The sequence below is a fragment of the Nomascus leucogenys genome, chromosome 17, assembly GCF_006542625.1.
Source record: "Nomascus leucogenys isolate Asia chromosome 17, Asia_NLE_v1, whole genome shotgun sequence".
Classification (NCBI taxonomy): Eukaryota; Metazoa; Chordata; class Mammalia; order Primates; family Hylobatidae; genus Nomascus; species Nomascus leucogenys.
The window spans coordinates 37611420-37627279 of NC_044397.1; the positions used below are offsets into that span (position 1 = coordinate 37611420).

General features: G+C 49.5%; 1 protein-coding gene across 7 annotated transcripts in view; it reads left to right on the forward strand.

Annotated features, from left to right (window-relative positions):
• The window catches only part of STYXL1 (serine/threonine/tyrosine interacting like 1), a 57002-nt gene that overhangs the window by 207 nt on the left and 40935 nt on the right, over positions 1-15860 (forward strand). The gene's annotated exons all lie outside the window — the stretch shown is intronic.

A 15860-nucleotide genomic window follows, 5' to 3' on the forward strand; every position in this document is an offset into this window, starting at 1 on the left:
GCTCCGACAGGGAGCCTGGCCGTAGTCGCGCAGCTGGGGAGGTGGAGTGCGTCCCAGACCCGAGCCCCCGACTTCAGCCAAACCCATCCCTTCCGCCCTTGGAGGCCAGAGGGGACTCTGAGCTCCGGAAAGGCAGGGTCAGGGAGGCTGAGAGTCCTTGGGCGGGGTGGGTGGAAGGGGCCATCTCCTCAGATCCAGGCCGTCGTTTCCCAAGTTGCAGAGACCCTTGGGTTCAGGTTTAGTGACGCCACTGTTGGTAATGGCGACCTCCAGCCCTACGAGCTTTAGAGGACCACTATTATTTGTTCCGGATGAGCAAATAGGTTGTAGGGACAACTTCCGTGGTCATACAGTTCCTACCTTTTCTCGCCTGCCCGGCAGTGCTCTGACGGTCCCACTGTTTGTGCTTTACAAATAAAGACCCTGTGGCTGAGGCCAAGTGGATTTGCAGAGTTTACGCAGACAGAAAGTCGAGTAGAATTCCTTGCTCACGATGAGTTTGTCACTTAAATTTATGTATTTATTTATTTGAGACGGCGTCTCACTCTGTAGCCCAGGCTGGAGTGCGGTGGCGCGATCTCCGCTCACTGCAACCTCGTCCTCCCGGGCTCAAGCGATTGCCCTGCCTCAGCCTCCTAAATAGCCGGGACTACAGGCGTGCGCCACCACGCCCGGCTAATTTTTATATTTTTAGTAGAGACGGGGTTTCACCATGTTGGCCAGGCTGGTCTCAAACTCCTTACCTCAGGTGATCCGCCCGCCTGTGCCTCCCAAAGTGTTGAGATGACAGGCGTGAGCCACCGCGCCTGACCTAAAGCTGTAAATTAGGAGCTTTATTTTTTCCCCCTCTATTTTCTGGGCATACAGAGATTTCTCAGACACAGTCCTTGCCCTGAAAAAGTTTCACAGTCGAGTGGAGCCCATAGATGTGCCACAGGTTGCCACCCTGATAGAGGAATGTGTAAATCCAGGGGGAACCAATGACTAGGGCAGCATGGGGACAGTGGTTGGGAAAACAGGAGTGGCAATAACAGCAGAAGGGCTAAAGAAGGTATCAATACGGCCGGGCGCGGTGGCTCAAGCCTGTAATCAGAGCACTTTGGGAGGCTGAGGTGGGTGGATCACCTGAGGTCGGGAGTTCGAGACCAGCCTGACCAACATGGAGAAACCCAGTCTGTACTAAAAATACAAAAAAATTAGCTGGGCGTGGTGGCGCACACCTGTAATCCCAGCTACTCGGGAGGCAGAGGCCAAGATCACGCCAATGCACTCCAGCCTGGGCAAAAAGAGCAAAACTCTGTCTTGGGAAAAAAAAAAAAAAAAAAGGTATCAATACAAGAGAGTTCATGGCGACTGCTGTACTCTCCTTCCCCTCTTCCACTTCTTTATTGAACTGCTAAGATATGCCAGCCTGGCTGGGGTCAGTGGCTCACGCCTATAATCCCAACATAGCAAGACCCAATCTCTATATTTCATTTTTAAAAGAAAATTTTTCGAAAAAGACATGCCACCCCAATTTGGGAGCTGAGTATTCAATCGTGAACAGGCTCTACACATTCTTTGCCTTCAGGGAGCTCAGAGTCTAGTGGGAGAGACAAATTGCAAGCAGCACAAATGAACAACAATAGAAGTGTGAAGTGCTGTGGGGATGCAGAGGAGGTACATTTAACCCAGGATTGGGATGGGGGTAGGTGCTGTGTGAGAGAGGACCTTCCAAAGCTGAGATGTGGCCAGATATGGTGGGTCATGCCTGTAATCCCAGCACTTTGGGAGGCCAAGGCGGAAGGATCGCTTGAGGCCAGAAGTGTGAGACTAACCTGGGCAACATAGTGAGACCCCCATCTCTCTCTATAGATAGATAGATTGATTGATTGATTTTTTTAAATTTTTATTTATTTATTTTTGAGACAGTCTCACTCTGTCCTCCAGGCTGGAGTGCAGTGGTGCAATCTTGGCTCACTGCAACCTCTGCCTCCCAGGTTCAAGTGGTTCTCCTGCCTCATTCTCCTGAGTAGCTGGGATTAGCGCACCACCACACCTGGCTAATTTTTTGTATTTTTAGTAGAGACGGGGTTTCACCATGTTGGTCAGGCTGGTCTCGAACTCCTGACCTCGTGATCCACCCGCCTCGGCCTCCCAAAGTGCTGAGATTACAGGTGTGAGCCACCGCGCCCAGCCTGATATATATTTTTAAAATTAAAAAACAAAAACACCCCCAGGCAAGGTGGCTCATGCCTGTAATCCCAGCACTTTGGGAGGCTGAGGTGGGCGGATTACTTGAGGCCAGGAGTTCATGACCAGCCTGGCTAACGTGGTGAAACCCCATCTCTACTAAAAATACAAAAATTAGCCCAGCGTGGTGGTGTACACCTGTAGCCCCAACTACTCCGGAGGCTGAGGCAGGAGAATCGCTTGAACCCGAGAGGTGGAGGAAGGTTGCAGTGAGCCGAGATAACCCCACTGTAGTCCAGCTTGGGCGACAGAGAAAGACTCTGTCTCAAAAAAAAAAAAAAAAAAAAGCCAGGTGTGGTGGCTTACGCCTGTAATCCCAGCACTTTGGGAGGTCGAGGTGGGCAGATCACCTGAGGTCAGGAGTTTGAGACCAGACTGGCCAATGTGGCAAAACCCCATGCCGGGTGTGGTGGTGTGTGCCTGTAGTCCCAGCTACTCGGGAGGCTGAGGCAGGAGAATCCCTTGAACCCAGGAGGTGGAGGTTGCTGTGAGCCAAGATTGTGCCATTGTACTCCATCCTGGGTGATAAGAGCTAAACTCTGTCTCTGTCTCAAAAGCGCCACACACACACACACACACACACACACACACACACACACACACACACACACACAAAGCAGATAAGCTGAGACATGCTGGAAGAGTAGGTGTTTCTCAATGGAACATTCAACTCCAGAGGAGGGAAAGATCCCTTGCCTTGGAATCAGAATTCTCAAAGGAGGGGCACTAGGGCCTGGGCATTTAACAATGGGAAATGTTTAGACAGGAAAGGGGGAGAAAAAAGGCCAAATAAAATCCTAGAGGGAAAAAACATAGGCCAGTATTCAGGGGACAGTGAATAGATCATTTATTTTAGAGTGGGGACATTAGGGCAAGCAGTGTCCTTTATCTTATCACCGACTGCATCCTCTGGTAATTATTTACTCCTCTGTCTTGTCATTAGAACTGAGAGCACCTCAGAGCCAGGTACTAAGTCTTGCCAGGTACTAAGTCTTTCATCTGTTTTTTTTTTTTTTTGTCCAACATGCGACTGGGCTGAAAGGGCCTCAGTGAATTTGTGGAGAGTTGAGTGGTTTTAGGTACAGCTGGAAACAGCAGGTTGGGAAAAACTAGATTGTGCTGGTCCCGTGAATGTTAGCTAAGAAGTTTGTATTTCATTTCTTGGGAAGCAAGTGTTTATCAAAGCTTATTTATTTGAGATGGAGCCTCACTCTGTTGCCCAGGCTGGAGTGCAGTGGCGTGATCTCGGCTCACTGCAACCTCCACCTGCGGCTTCACGCAGTTCTCCTGCCTCAGCCTCCCGAGTAGCTGGGATTACAGGCATGTACCACCACACCTGGCTAATTTTTGTATTTTTAGCAGAGACAGGGATTTGTCATGTTGGCCAGGCTGGTCTCAAACTCCTAACCTCAAGTAATCTGCCCGAGTCAGCCTCTCAAAGTGCTGGGATTATAGGCATGAGCCACTGCACCCGGCCAATCAGGCTTCTGTGGCACCGCCAGAACTGTGTTTGAGAAAGATTAGACTGACCTTGCATGCTAAGAATTCCCAGGAAAAAAAATGGAGGGCAGGGAGATTGTTTAGGAATCTATTTTATGGATGACAAAGGTCTGAATTATGGTGGTGGCCATAGAAATGGAGTGGGTAGGGCCAGTGTGGAAGAAGTCTCCTGGGAAGAATGGGTAAGAGTCTGTGCTCATCTGGGTTTGAGGAGTGAAAGAAAGAGGTGTGGAAAATACATAAAGAGGGAAGTTGGGTTATACCAAAGGAGAGGAGGAAAATAAAGGAGGTTATACCAAAGGAGAGGAGGAAAAATAAAGAGTTCCATTTTAGATGGGCTTAATTGGGAGTTATGCCGAGTTGTCCATATAGAACTATCAGTGGTCTGGGCCAGGTTCATTCCTGTAATCCCAGCACTTTAAGCAGCCAAGGCAGACGATCACTTGAGCTCAGGAATTCAGGACCAGCCTGGGTAACATGGCAAAACCCTGTCTCTACAAAAAGTATGAGAATTCTCTAGGCATGATGGTGTGTGCTTGTAGTCCCAAGTACCCAAGAGGCTGACATGGAACGATCGCTTGAGCTCAAGCGATCAGGGAAGGTCAAGGCTGTAGTGAGCCATGATTGTACCACTGCATTCTGACATGGGTGACAGGGCAAGATAAGTCTCATTTAAGGGGGGGAAAAAAAAAGGAACTGTGGGATTGAAACTCAGGCCAGGGCGGAAGTCACCTCTGTAGAGGGGGAGAGTTGAGACCATGAGCAATAAACTGGAATCGCAGATTGTCAGGCTCGCTCCCACATCTGGAATTCAGTTTCCTCCACATCCCTCCCAAGTCTTCATCTCCACAGAAGAGGAACTCGCTACCTCCCAAGCCTTCTACTTGGGCCATCCCAAACAACTTGACTGCCAGAAAAGCCTCACATTTGGCCCAGTGCAGTGGCTCATACCTGTAATTCCACCACTCTGGAAGGCCAAGGTGGGAGGATCGCTTGAGCCCAGGAGTTCAAGACCAGCCTGGGCAACACAGGGAGACCCAGTCTACAAATAATAAAAATTAGCCAGACATGGTGGTATGTGCCGGTGGTCCCAGTTACTCAGGAAGCTGAGGCAGGAGAATTGAGCCTGGGAGTTTGAGGCTGCAGTGAGCTGTGTTTGTACCACTGCACCCCAGTCTGGGTGACAGAATGAGACCCTATGTCAAAGGAAAAAAAACATAAAAAGCCTCACACTCAGCTCCTATCTGCCTCTAAGGAAATACCAAGGTAATTAACGACAGTATTATTGGCTGCTGTATCAAGCACTGTGTGGTAGCATTGATTTTACTTGGTGTTTTGCAAGTGAAACTTAAATTGAACAAGCAGGGTTTCCACAGTCAAGAAGTAGAATCCAATCATGCAACAGCTTTCTGTCTTTAAATCTTTGCTTGCCCTTGGATTGCGTCTGGTTACCAGGACAGACTTACTGTCCAGTTCACGTTAATAATCAAAACTAGGAATTTAATTCAAAGGTAAAGCTGCTTCTTTTCCCCTCTCAAGCTTTCTTTGGGCTCCCACATTTGAGGAGGACAGTAGTTGACTTCTGTTTCTTTGTTTCCTCTTCTGTCCCACGCCAGCCCAGGCCAGCTATGGCTTCTGAGGCATCCTGTGTTGGTGGAGGGGGTTATAAGAGAGTAGAGATGGGGCAAAAAAGCCCCTTCGACATCTGGCCTTGTTACTGTCTCAGCTTGATGGGAATTTGTAACTGACTCTCCCATGCAGCGCTTCTGGGGGTCTTTCTTACCTCCAGTTCCCATGATCAGGTGGCCATCTCAGTCTTGCTGCTTCAATTCCTCCCTCAGCCCCTGGCTTCTGGAATCCTCCACCACATGCCATTGGTCCATTTTCCCTCTAGGTGGCCCTCTTGGGCAAAGTTCCTTTAAAATGGCTTCTCGGCTGGGCGCGGTGACTCACGCCTGTAATCCCAGCACTTTGGGAGGCCGAGGTGGGTGGATCAGCTGAGGTCAGGAGTTTGAGACCAGCCTGCCCAACATGGTGAAACCCCATCTCTACAAATACAAAAAATTCGTTGGCACGGTGGCGGGCGCCTGTAATCCCAGCTACTCGAGAGGCTGAGACAGAATCGCTTGAACCCGGGAGGCGGAGGTTGCAGTGAGCTGAGATTGTGCCACTGCACTCCAGATTGAGCAACAGAGGGAGACTCCATCTTAGAAAAGTAATACTAATAAAATAAAAATAAATGAGTAAAATAGCTACTAGTTGGCCTTCTCCCCTGCCTGGTCCATATCTGATCTACAGGAAACACTTAGGTATCCTTTGCTCCAACAAATTCTGGGGGTGCAGGCCATTTCAAATGCAGCTGCCTCTTCTTGCTTTGCCAACAGCTCGCCAGCCTCACGCCAGCCTCAGATTTCCAGCCCAAGGCCTATTACCAGCCTCTGTGCCTGCACAAGCTTCAGAGGGCACAGGCCAAGCTACCCTAGGGGGTGGCTTCTGGTTTCATGAATTGTTCCAAGAAAGCAGAGACTTGTGAATGTTTGGAATCAGAAAGATGCTAATAGGGAGAGCTTTGAGATTCTGAAAGGAGAACAAGAGAGATTAGGTGAAATTGGATGAGATCAGAGGGCGCTTATCCCTTGGACTGTGGAGAAAAGCACATAAGGGCCGGGTGCGGTGGCTCATGCCTGTAACCCCAGCACTTTGGGAAGCTGAGGCAGATGGATCACCTGAGGTCAGGAGTTCGAGACCAGCCTGGCCAACATGGTGAAACCCTGTCTCTACTAAAAATACAAAAAATTAGCCAGGAGTGGTGGCACGTGCCTGTAGTCCCAGCTACTCGGAAGGCTGAGGCAGGAAAATCGCTTGAACCCTGGAGGCAGGGTTGCAGTGAGCTGAGATCACCCCACTGCACTCCAGCCTGGGTGACAGAATGAGACTCCGTCTCAAAAAAAACCATAAGGGCACCCAGGGAGCAGTTGGTGGAGGAGGGCGACTCACAGCCAGTGGCCTTAACTTTCCTAGGCAAGAATAGAAAATTAGAGAAGTTGCTCCCAAAGAGGATTTCGTTTGGATAACAGTTGTGATCACTGGGAAAATGCTGGTCAAATGTGGAAAAAAGAGCGGGATTAGCGTGGCTGTGAGGGCCAAGCTGAAGTTCTGTAATGTGTACTTGCTGTGTGCCCAAGTCCACATAGTTTTCTACAGCCCAGACCCCATACCAAGGTCACAGACATATACACAGACTCACACACATGCGTACGTGCACACACATGCACCTGCAGATTCACATCCTGGAACACTTAAACACATCAGTCTCGACAAGGGAATTCTTATTTTTTATTGATCTACAGTTTTCATACAGTAAAGTATATAGGTCTTAAGTGTTCAGTTTGGTTTTGACAAATTCCACCCTTGTAACAACCACCCAAAACAAACTATAAAACATTGCCATTATTCCAGAAAGTTCTCTCATGCTCCTTTCCATTCATCTGCCAAGACAGCTATTTCCTGATTTCTGTGATCCGTAAAGTTGCTTTGTCTATTTGTCATCAGATAGGAAAATATACAAATACATTGACAGCCTGTCTTAGTCTCTTTTCTGTTGCTATCACAGAATGCTTGAGACTGGGTAATTTATATAGCAAAGACGTTTATTTAGCTTACCGTTGTAGAGGCTGGGAAGTTCCAGATTGGGTAGCTGCATCTGGTCAGCTTCTGGTGAGGGCTGCATCTGCATCATAACATAGTGGTGGAGACGGGGAATTAGGCGTGGAAAAGGGAAAATGCAAGAGGCAACCTCGCTTTATAACAACCTGCTCTGAAGAACTAGTCCATTCCCTGGAGAAGACATTCATCCATCTTAATAGCCAAATCACCTCTTAAAGGCACCACCTCCCAATACTACCACTTTGGGGACCAAGCCTCAGCATGAGTTTTGGTGGGAACAAACCATATTCAAACGATAACACACCCTCCTCACCCCACCCCTGCACACCCACATGTACCTTACAGTGGGCTTAGATCACAATCATGTGCTATCAGATTTTGGTATTAGGTGCACACATTATATACTAACGTACCTTCTCTTCAACCCTAAAGTCATAGATCAAGTGAAGTATTTTACTATTTTAATTTTTTTTTGGAGATGGGTGGGGGGTTCTCACTATATTACTCAGGCTGGTCTTGAATTCCTGGCCTCAAGTGATTCTCCCAGCTCAGCCTCCCAAAGTGCTGGGATTACAAGTGTGAGCCACCACGCCTAGCCAAGTGAAGTATTTTAAACCTCTCCTTTTGGATCCCTGGAGCTAAAACAAAGGGTTAGAAAGGTGGTTATCATCCTGCCTTGCCTGGGAGTTTTATTCATTTTTCTGTAGCTGCTCTAGGATATTGGAAGTTGGGGACATGTATTTTTGAAACAGAACCATATTTAGATAAATAGCTTTGTTTTTCTTTTCATTTTCTTTTTTTTTTCTTTTTTTGAAGTGGAGTCTTGCTGTGTTGCCCAGGCTGAAGTGCAATGGCACGATTTCAGCTCACTGCAACCTCCGTCTCCCAGGTTCAAGCGATTCTCCTGCCTCAGCCTCTGGAGTAGCTGGGATTACAGGTGTGTGCCACCACGCCTGGCTAATTTTGTATTTTTAGTACAGACCAGGTTTTACCGTGTTGGTCAGGCTGGTCTTGAACTCCTGACTTCGCAAACCTCTTGCCTCGGTCCCCCAAAGTGCTGGGATTGCAGGCGTGAGCCACCGTGCCCAGCGTTAGATAAATAGCTTTAACTTATACTTGGGCCTCCTACCTGCTGGAAGTCAAAGGATTTGGCTTTCCAGGATAGATCCCAGCAGAACAACCAGGAGGTGTTGGACTGGCCACAGCAGAGCCACCAAGGGGCTTCCAAGAGCTGAGAGTCGCTGATTGTGGCAGATCTGAGTCTGCAGTATAGCTTTCTGTCAGGCAGACCAGCCTGAAGCCTGAGAAGGGAGAGCAAAGCCAGGTCACAGCCTGGTCAGGGCCATGAACTCATGCCAGAGAAGTGGAAGGTGGGGCCTGAGCCCAATCAGGGAGCAGAGGAAAAGCAGGCCCCGGAGACAGAGTCGGAGGAGGTGAGCCAGAGGTGGTGGTCACTGTCTTTGGAGACTGCTGTAGTTCCCAGACCCCACCACCCCCTCCCGACAGCCTAGTTGCCGTATGAGTAGACCTGTTACCCTCACAGGACCACTAGGGCACCTCTCAGGGGTCTAGTGGGCTTAGGTTTGGGGACATGGAATTGATAGCAGGATCTAAGGCAAGGAGCAGGGATGTGGATGGCTGGATCTAGGCCTGTAATCCATACCTGCTGTCCCTAAAATATAGAGGTACTAGCGATGGAGGCCAGGCGCTGTGGCTAACGCCTGTTATCCCAGCACTTTGGGAAGCTGAGGCAGGTGGATCACCTGAGGTCGGGAGTTTGAGACCAAGCTGGCCAACATGGTGAAACCCCGTCTCTATAAAAATACAAAAATTAGCCTGTCATGGTGGTGCACGCCTGTAGTCCCTGCTATTGAGGAGGCTGGGGCAGAAGAATTGCTTGAACCTGGGAGGTGAAGGTTGCAGTGAGGTGAGATCACGCCACTGCACCCCAGCCTCGGCAACAGAGACACTGTCACAAAAAGAAAAAAAGGTGATAGTAGATACTAGTGATGAATGATGAAGGCAAAGTTAGGAGGTTATGATGGCCCTGGCCTCCTCCTCCTCCTCCTCCCTCTTTCTTTCTTCTGTGCCAGTGGGACCTGGTGTCCCTCTGAGCTAAGAGACAGATTTCAGGCCCACTTCTGCAGCCTCCACAGCTCTGGGGGTGTTGTGGCCTGGGACTGTATTATCTAGCTTTGTCAAGGTTCAGGCCACAGAATGTGTCAAGCTGGGATTGAGGAAATACTGTACCAAATCCCTTAAGATCCTGACCCTTGGCTGGGCACAGTGGCTCACACCTGTAATCCCACCACTTTGGGAGGCTGAGGTGGGAGGCTCACTTGAGCCCAGGAGTTTGAGGCTGCAGTGAGTGACGATCGCGCTACTGCACTCCAGCCTGGGCAACAGAGTGAGACACTCTCTCTAAGAGAAAACAGCAAAACAAAACGTAACCCAAATATCACAAGAGTCAGTTAGCTCGCCTTGAGTCCATTTTCAAGAATGTCATTCAACGGTGGCTCACGCCTATAATCCCAGCACTTTGGGAGGCCAAGGCGGTTGGATCATGAGGTCAGGAGATGAGACCATCCTGGCTAACACGGTGAAACCCCATCTCTACTAAAAAAAAAAAAAAAAAAGCCGGGCATGGTGGCGGGTTCCTGTAGTCCCAGGAGACAGGCTGAGGCAGGAGAATGGCGGGAACCCAGGAGGTGGAGCTTGCAGTGAGCCGAGATCGCGCCACTGCACTCCAGCCTAGGCGACAGAGCGAGACTCCGTCTCAGAAAAAAAAAAAAAAAATGTCATTCAATTCCCAAACATAAAGCGGGTCCTGACAGCCTTGAAGTCACATAACAAGTAGGGAGGTTTTTCTGGGACGACAGAGGAGAGGCTCATGTCATCCCACAGAACCAAACACCCCCACATTCCTTCAGACCTCTCTGTTCTTCCCCATTGTTCTCTTCTGGAAGCGAGACCCAGTCTCTACAAAAAAATAAAAACTTAACTAGGTGTGGTGGCACGCACCTGTAGCCTCAGCTACTCAGGAGGCTGAGGTGGGAGGATTGCTTGAGCCCAGGAGCTTGAGGCTGCAGTGAGCCATGATTGTGCCACTGTACGCCAGCCTGGGCAACAGAGTGAGCCCCTGTTTCAGGGAAAGAAACTGAGAGGGTAGGAGTAAAGGAATTTCCTAAGCTCCCGCCATATGTCAGGCCCACTGCTAGGCAATTTATATAATTTAGCTCTTGAATGATCCTATAGCTTTGCCAGTGTGTATTATCTCAGCTTACAGGTGAGGGCATTGATGCCTGTCACTATGTTTAAGCTTGGTCATGCTGGCACAGCCTGAGCTTCCCACGGCGAACCAGAACAGCGGTGGGGATTGGCTGTGGACCCTGACCCTTACCTGTGCTGGTCAGCCTGAGCCAGGGTCCCAAAGTGAAGCTCATGGTCTGGCTTCTCCAGGATCATCAAGTGTTGTCTCTTCTCCACCAGAAGCAAATGCCCATCAATTGTGTCCACCTGGACTGTCTGGGGGGTTAGGATGGCTTGGCAGTTGAGCGCTGGGTCAAGCCTGCAGTGTCCTGGAACTCCTACAAGAAGCCTGTGGTCAGGCCCAGCCTCTGACACCTCCACTGTCAGTCAGGATGGAAGTCCTCTGGGTGTTGGGCAGACACGGAGGCAGGGAGATGAGCTGGATCTGGCTGGGTCCCTGCTTAGTCACAGGCTCTGGCAACCTCTAATGAAACATCCCTTCTCAGTTGGCTGTTTTCCCCAAATATAGACACGTGCTGTCACTAGAGGGGAGCTTCCCAGCCCAACTGCTTCTGGACCACGCTGGGCTGACAGGGAGAGAGCCACCCATGAACCCCTGGTTTGAAGGCCAGACTAAGTCGTCATATGGAAGGTGATAGACCTTCCCCCTGGTGGGTGTACTGTGTGCAGGGACAAGGCCTGTGCTAGCACCCTGCTGTCTTGACAGTAAGTGTCTTTGGGCTGGGCATGGTGGCTTATGCCTGTAATCCCAGCACTTTGGGAGGCCGAGGCGGGCAGATCACCTGAGGTCGGGAGTTCCTTCTGCCTTGGACACCCAAAATGCAGGGATTACAGGTGTGAGCTACTACACCGCACCAAGGGTCTCTTAAGAAGAGTTGGCTGGGCACGGTGGCTCACACCTGTAATCCCAGCACTTTGGGAGGCCGAGGCGGGCGGATCACGAGGTCAGGTGATTGAGACCATCCTGGCTAACACGGTGAAACCCCGTCTCTACTAAAAATACAAAAAATTAGCCGGGCGTGGTGGCGGGCACATGTAGTCCCAGCTACTTGGGAGGCTGAGGCAGGAGAATGGCATGAACCCGGGAGGCGGAGGTTGCAGTGAGCAGAGATCATGCCACTGCACTCCAGCCTGGGCAACAGAGTGACTCAGTCTCAAAAAAAAAAAAAAAAAACAAAAAAAACTATACTGTATTGAGTTCTCTATAAAGGAGGATGTCTTAAATTTGCCATTTTGACTGTTTTGAACAGGTCACCAGGAAAATGAGACTTGGTAGCCTGGCGAAGTGGCTCAAAAAAAAAAAAAAAATTCACATGGAAAAGACTTGATCTTGGGATAAATAAATTTAATCAAAATTGAAAGTGAAAAAAATTGAAACTGGCTAATTGTGACATACAGAAAATCAAGGAATTAAAGTGGCTTAATGGATTCACAAAGGAAAATACTTTTGGCACAAACTCATCTATATTTAATATTTTTATGTAAATGCACGATACATCAGAATATCCTTGAGGGCTCAAATGGTGGAGCTAAGGACAGCTAAACTCTTCAGGAACCAGGCGCGGTGGCTCACGCCTGTAATCCCAGCACTTTGGGAGGCCAAGGCAGGCAGATCACCTGAGGTCAAGAGTTCGAGGCCAGCCTGGCCAACATGGTGAAACCCCGTTACTACTAAAAATACAAAAATTAGCTGGACGTGGTAGTGGGCGCCTGTAATCCCAGCTACTCAGGAGGCTGAGGTGAGAGAATCGCTTGAACCCGGGAGGTGGAAGTTACAGTGAACTGAGATCATCCCACTGCACTGCAGCCTGAGGGACAGAGCAAGACTGTCTCAAGAAAATAAGTAAATAAATAAACTCTTCAGGGTTCAGAATAGCACCAAATGGGATGGTTACTCGTGCTCAGTCCTCAACTTACCTAAGGCTAGAGGTGCCCTAATTTCAGTTCACAGCGATGCATCTTCTCTTGGAATCATGCTGTTAGGTTCCGGGACTGCTCTCATCCTTCGAGCACTTTACCAGTGGGTAGGAGCAGTTCCTGCTCGACCAGGTAGAGTCCTTTGAGAAGGAGAAGGATCTGCAGAAGGAGATCCTTGGGGCTGGGTTTTTATCTATAGGACCAGAGATGATTCTTTGGCTAGTGAGTAAGGAAATAGAGTTAGTAATGGGGGAAAGTAGATAGGAGCTGAGGATGGGCTATGAGCCATAGACCAGATGGGTTAGGAGCCAGCTTTTAGTTTTGCTTAATGAGGTTGTAGGACTAGACACAAAGCCCACCTCTCTCCTCTATGCTTACCACTGCCAAAGTGACCTGGCTTTCAGAGGCAGAGGATGTGGAACCTGACTTGGGGGGTGGGAGTGAGGAGGTCCTTAAGAGGAATCCACACGTGGAAAAAGTATGACGGCAGGTCAAGATGGCGGTGTTGGGAAAGGCCATAATGGTAACTGATAATAATGTATTCGTTCCACATGTGTTCATTGACTATTACTTTGCAGCACATAAATCTGGGGTATTGGGTGAGGACCTAGCAGTGGAAAAGACAGGCAAGACCTTTCCTGAGAAACCAGGAGACAATAAACAAGCAAATAAGTACAATAACTTCGGGTGATAGTGAGGTGAATACAAGGCCCTACTTAGATTTTAAAGATTTCCCGGACTACTATGTGAAGATGAAACTGGAGGGGGGAAGGAGGAAGCAAGAAATCCAGTTGGGCAGTACTGCCTCATCAGGAGAGAGATAGTAGCGTCTTGGACCAAGATGGTACCCCTGGAGATGGAGAGAAGTGGATGGACTTGGAATACATGAAGGAGGCAGAGCTCAGAGACTGGATGTGAGGGAAAGGGGAATGAGGTCATCGGGCCCAAACAACTGGGTGGATCATGGTGCTGTTGATTGAGAAGGCTAAATGAGGAGCAGGTACTGGAGGTGTGGGCATGAGAGCATTGAAGTTGTACGTCGGCCATGCTGTATTTACGATGTCTACTGGGCACCCTGGTAGAGTCTACAGCTCAATAGACAGGTCAAGGTGGGATAAAATTTGGGAATCATTGGTATGTGTGTGGTATTCAGGGAACTGGATGAATCACTGTGACTCTAGGTCTTAGAGTGTTGGTCCTCAGCTAGGGGTGATCTTGCCCCCTTCTTCCAGGGGACCCTTGGCGATGTCTGGAGATATTTTCTGTTACTGGTGATGGGAAGAGGTACAGTTTGCTTCCGGCATCCACTAGGTGGAGGCCAGGGATGCCACTCAACATAGCAGTGCACAGGCCAGCTCCCCACACATAAAGTTATCTGGCCCCGGATGTCAGTGGTGTCAAGGTTGAGAAACCCCCTACCCTAGAGTGAGTGTGTAGATAAAGCAGAAAAAAAGGAAAGTAAGCCCAGGGGCATTCTTCCATGCAGAGCTGGAGAGGAACGGTCTGCAAGGAAGAAGGGAAGCTTGGAGAGTGCGGTTTCCTGGGAGAGGAGAGTGTCTGGGGAAGAAACAGTGCTCAACCGTGTTACATGCTCCTAAGAGGCTGAGGCGTTTGAGCACAGAGAGAAGTGACCAGTGGCTTAGGCAAGATGGACATTGTTGATGATTTTGATACAGAGCAGTCTTTGTGGTTTGGTAGGGTTGGAAGCTCCAGGGGAACCAGCCTGGGCAACATAGTGAGACCCCATCTCTTAAAAAATATTAGCCAGCCATGGTGGCATGTGCCTGTAGTTCCAATTACTCAGGAGTGTGAGGTAGGAGGATCGCTTGAGCCCAGGAGGTTGAGGCTGCAGCAAGCTATGATAGTGCCACTGCACTCCAACATGGGCAACAGAGCAAGACCTTGTCTCTAAAAATGGCAGCTCCAAAGAGTAGGTTATGCCAATGGCCAATACTCAGTATTTCCTCCCTGCAAATGCGACTTCATGAATCCACACACACCAGGCAGGCACTGTCACCCTCATTATATAGAAGTGGCAATATTATTCTCACCCCCATTTTACAGAGGTGAGGACTGAGGCACAGAGAGGCTAACCACTCCTTAGGGCCAGGCAGCTGATAGTAAATGGCAGAACCAGGATTCAGACCTAAAAGAGTTTGACTCCAGGGTCAGCGTAATTGGAGGTGAGGAAGTGGAGGCGGTAAATGAAACACCACGCTTTTGAGAGGTGGTGTTTCTCTTTCCACGCTTCTGCTGGAAAGAAGAACAGAGATAGGTATAAGAGGATGTTTGCATGTCAACAGGAAGGACCCATGTGGAGGCTGAAACTGATGATGCTGTGGAGGGGGTGCAGAGAACTGAAGTCTTTGAGGAGGTGAGAAGGATCTGAGGTTTAAGTTGAGGTGCTGGCATTTCCCAGGAGCATCATCTGGTAACTCTGAAGTGGAGCCTAACCGTTTAGAGCAAGATTACCCCTGGACTCAACTTCTCCCCTTCGCCATCCCCCACTGGCCTCCAGAGGCTCCACTCTGCTCTCCTTCTAGCCCTCTTGCTAAAAGATAGCTGGCCAGGTGCTGTGGCTCACACCTGTCATGTTAGCACTTTGGGAGGCCGAGGCGGGAGGATCACTTGTGGACAGGAGTTTGAGACCAGACTGGGCAACATAGCGTGAGACCCCATCTCCACAAAATTCAAAACTTAGCCAGGCATGATGACATACACTTGTAGTCCCAGCTACTCGGGAGGCTGAGGCCAGAGGATTGCTTGAGCCTGGGAGTTTGCGGCTGCAGTCAGCCATGATCACACCACTGTACTCAAGCCTGGATGACAGAAAAAGACCCTGTCTCAAAAACAAAAGCCTTCCTGCAGGAAGCTGCTGCACAGGCCTGACCCTTCCAGAAACAGTTGGGCCCAGGAGCCAGTGTCCCAAGGGCAGCTCTGCCAACTGGAGCCTGAGCCTAGCTCTGTACACATCAGTGATTCTCCACCCAACAATGACTGTCGGGATCCTTAACATAGAGGCCATCTGTGTTGGCCTCTGCAGTGTCTTATCAAGCTTTTAGTGGAGCCACACCAGGCTCCTTTGAACTCTTTTAGGTACTGCACTTGCCCCTGCTCCCGGCAGAATGTTCTTATCCTTTGTTTTGTCCTCTCTCCCTCCTCCTCTTGCCCAACCTCCTGTCTCAGTTTAGCAGTCACATCCTCAGACAACCCTTGTCCCATTCCCCCAGCTAGGTGAGAACCTCCTGTTAGATACTCCTGTCACAATGGATCCT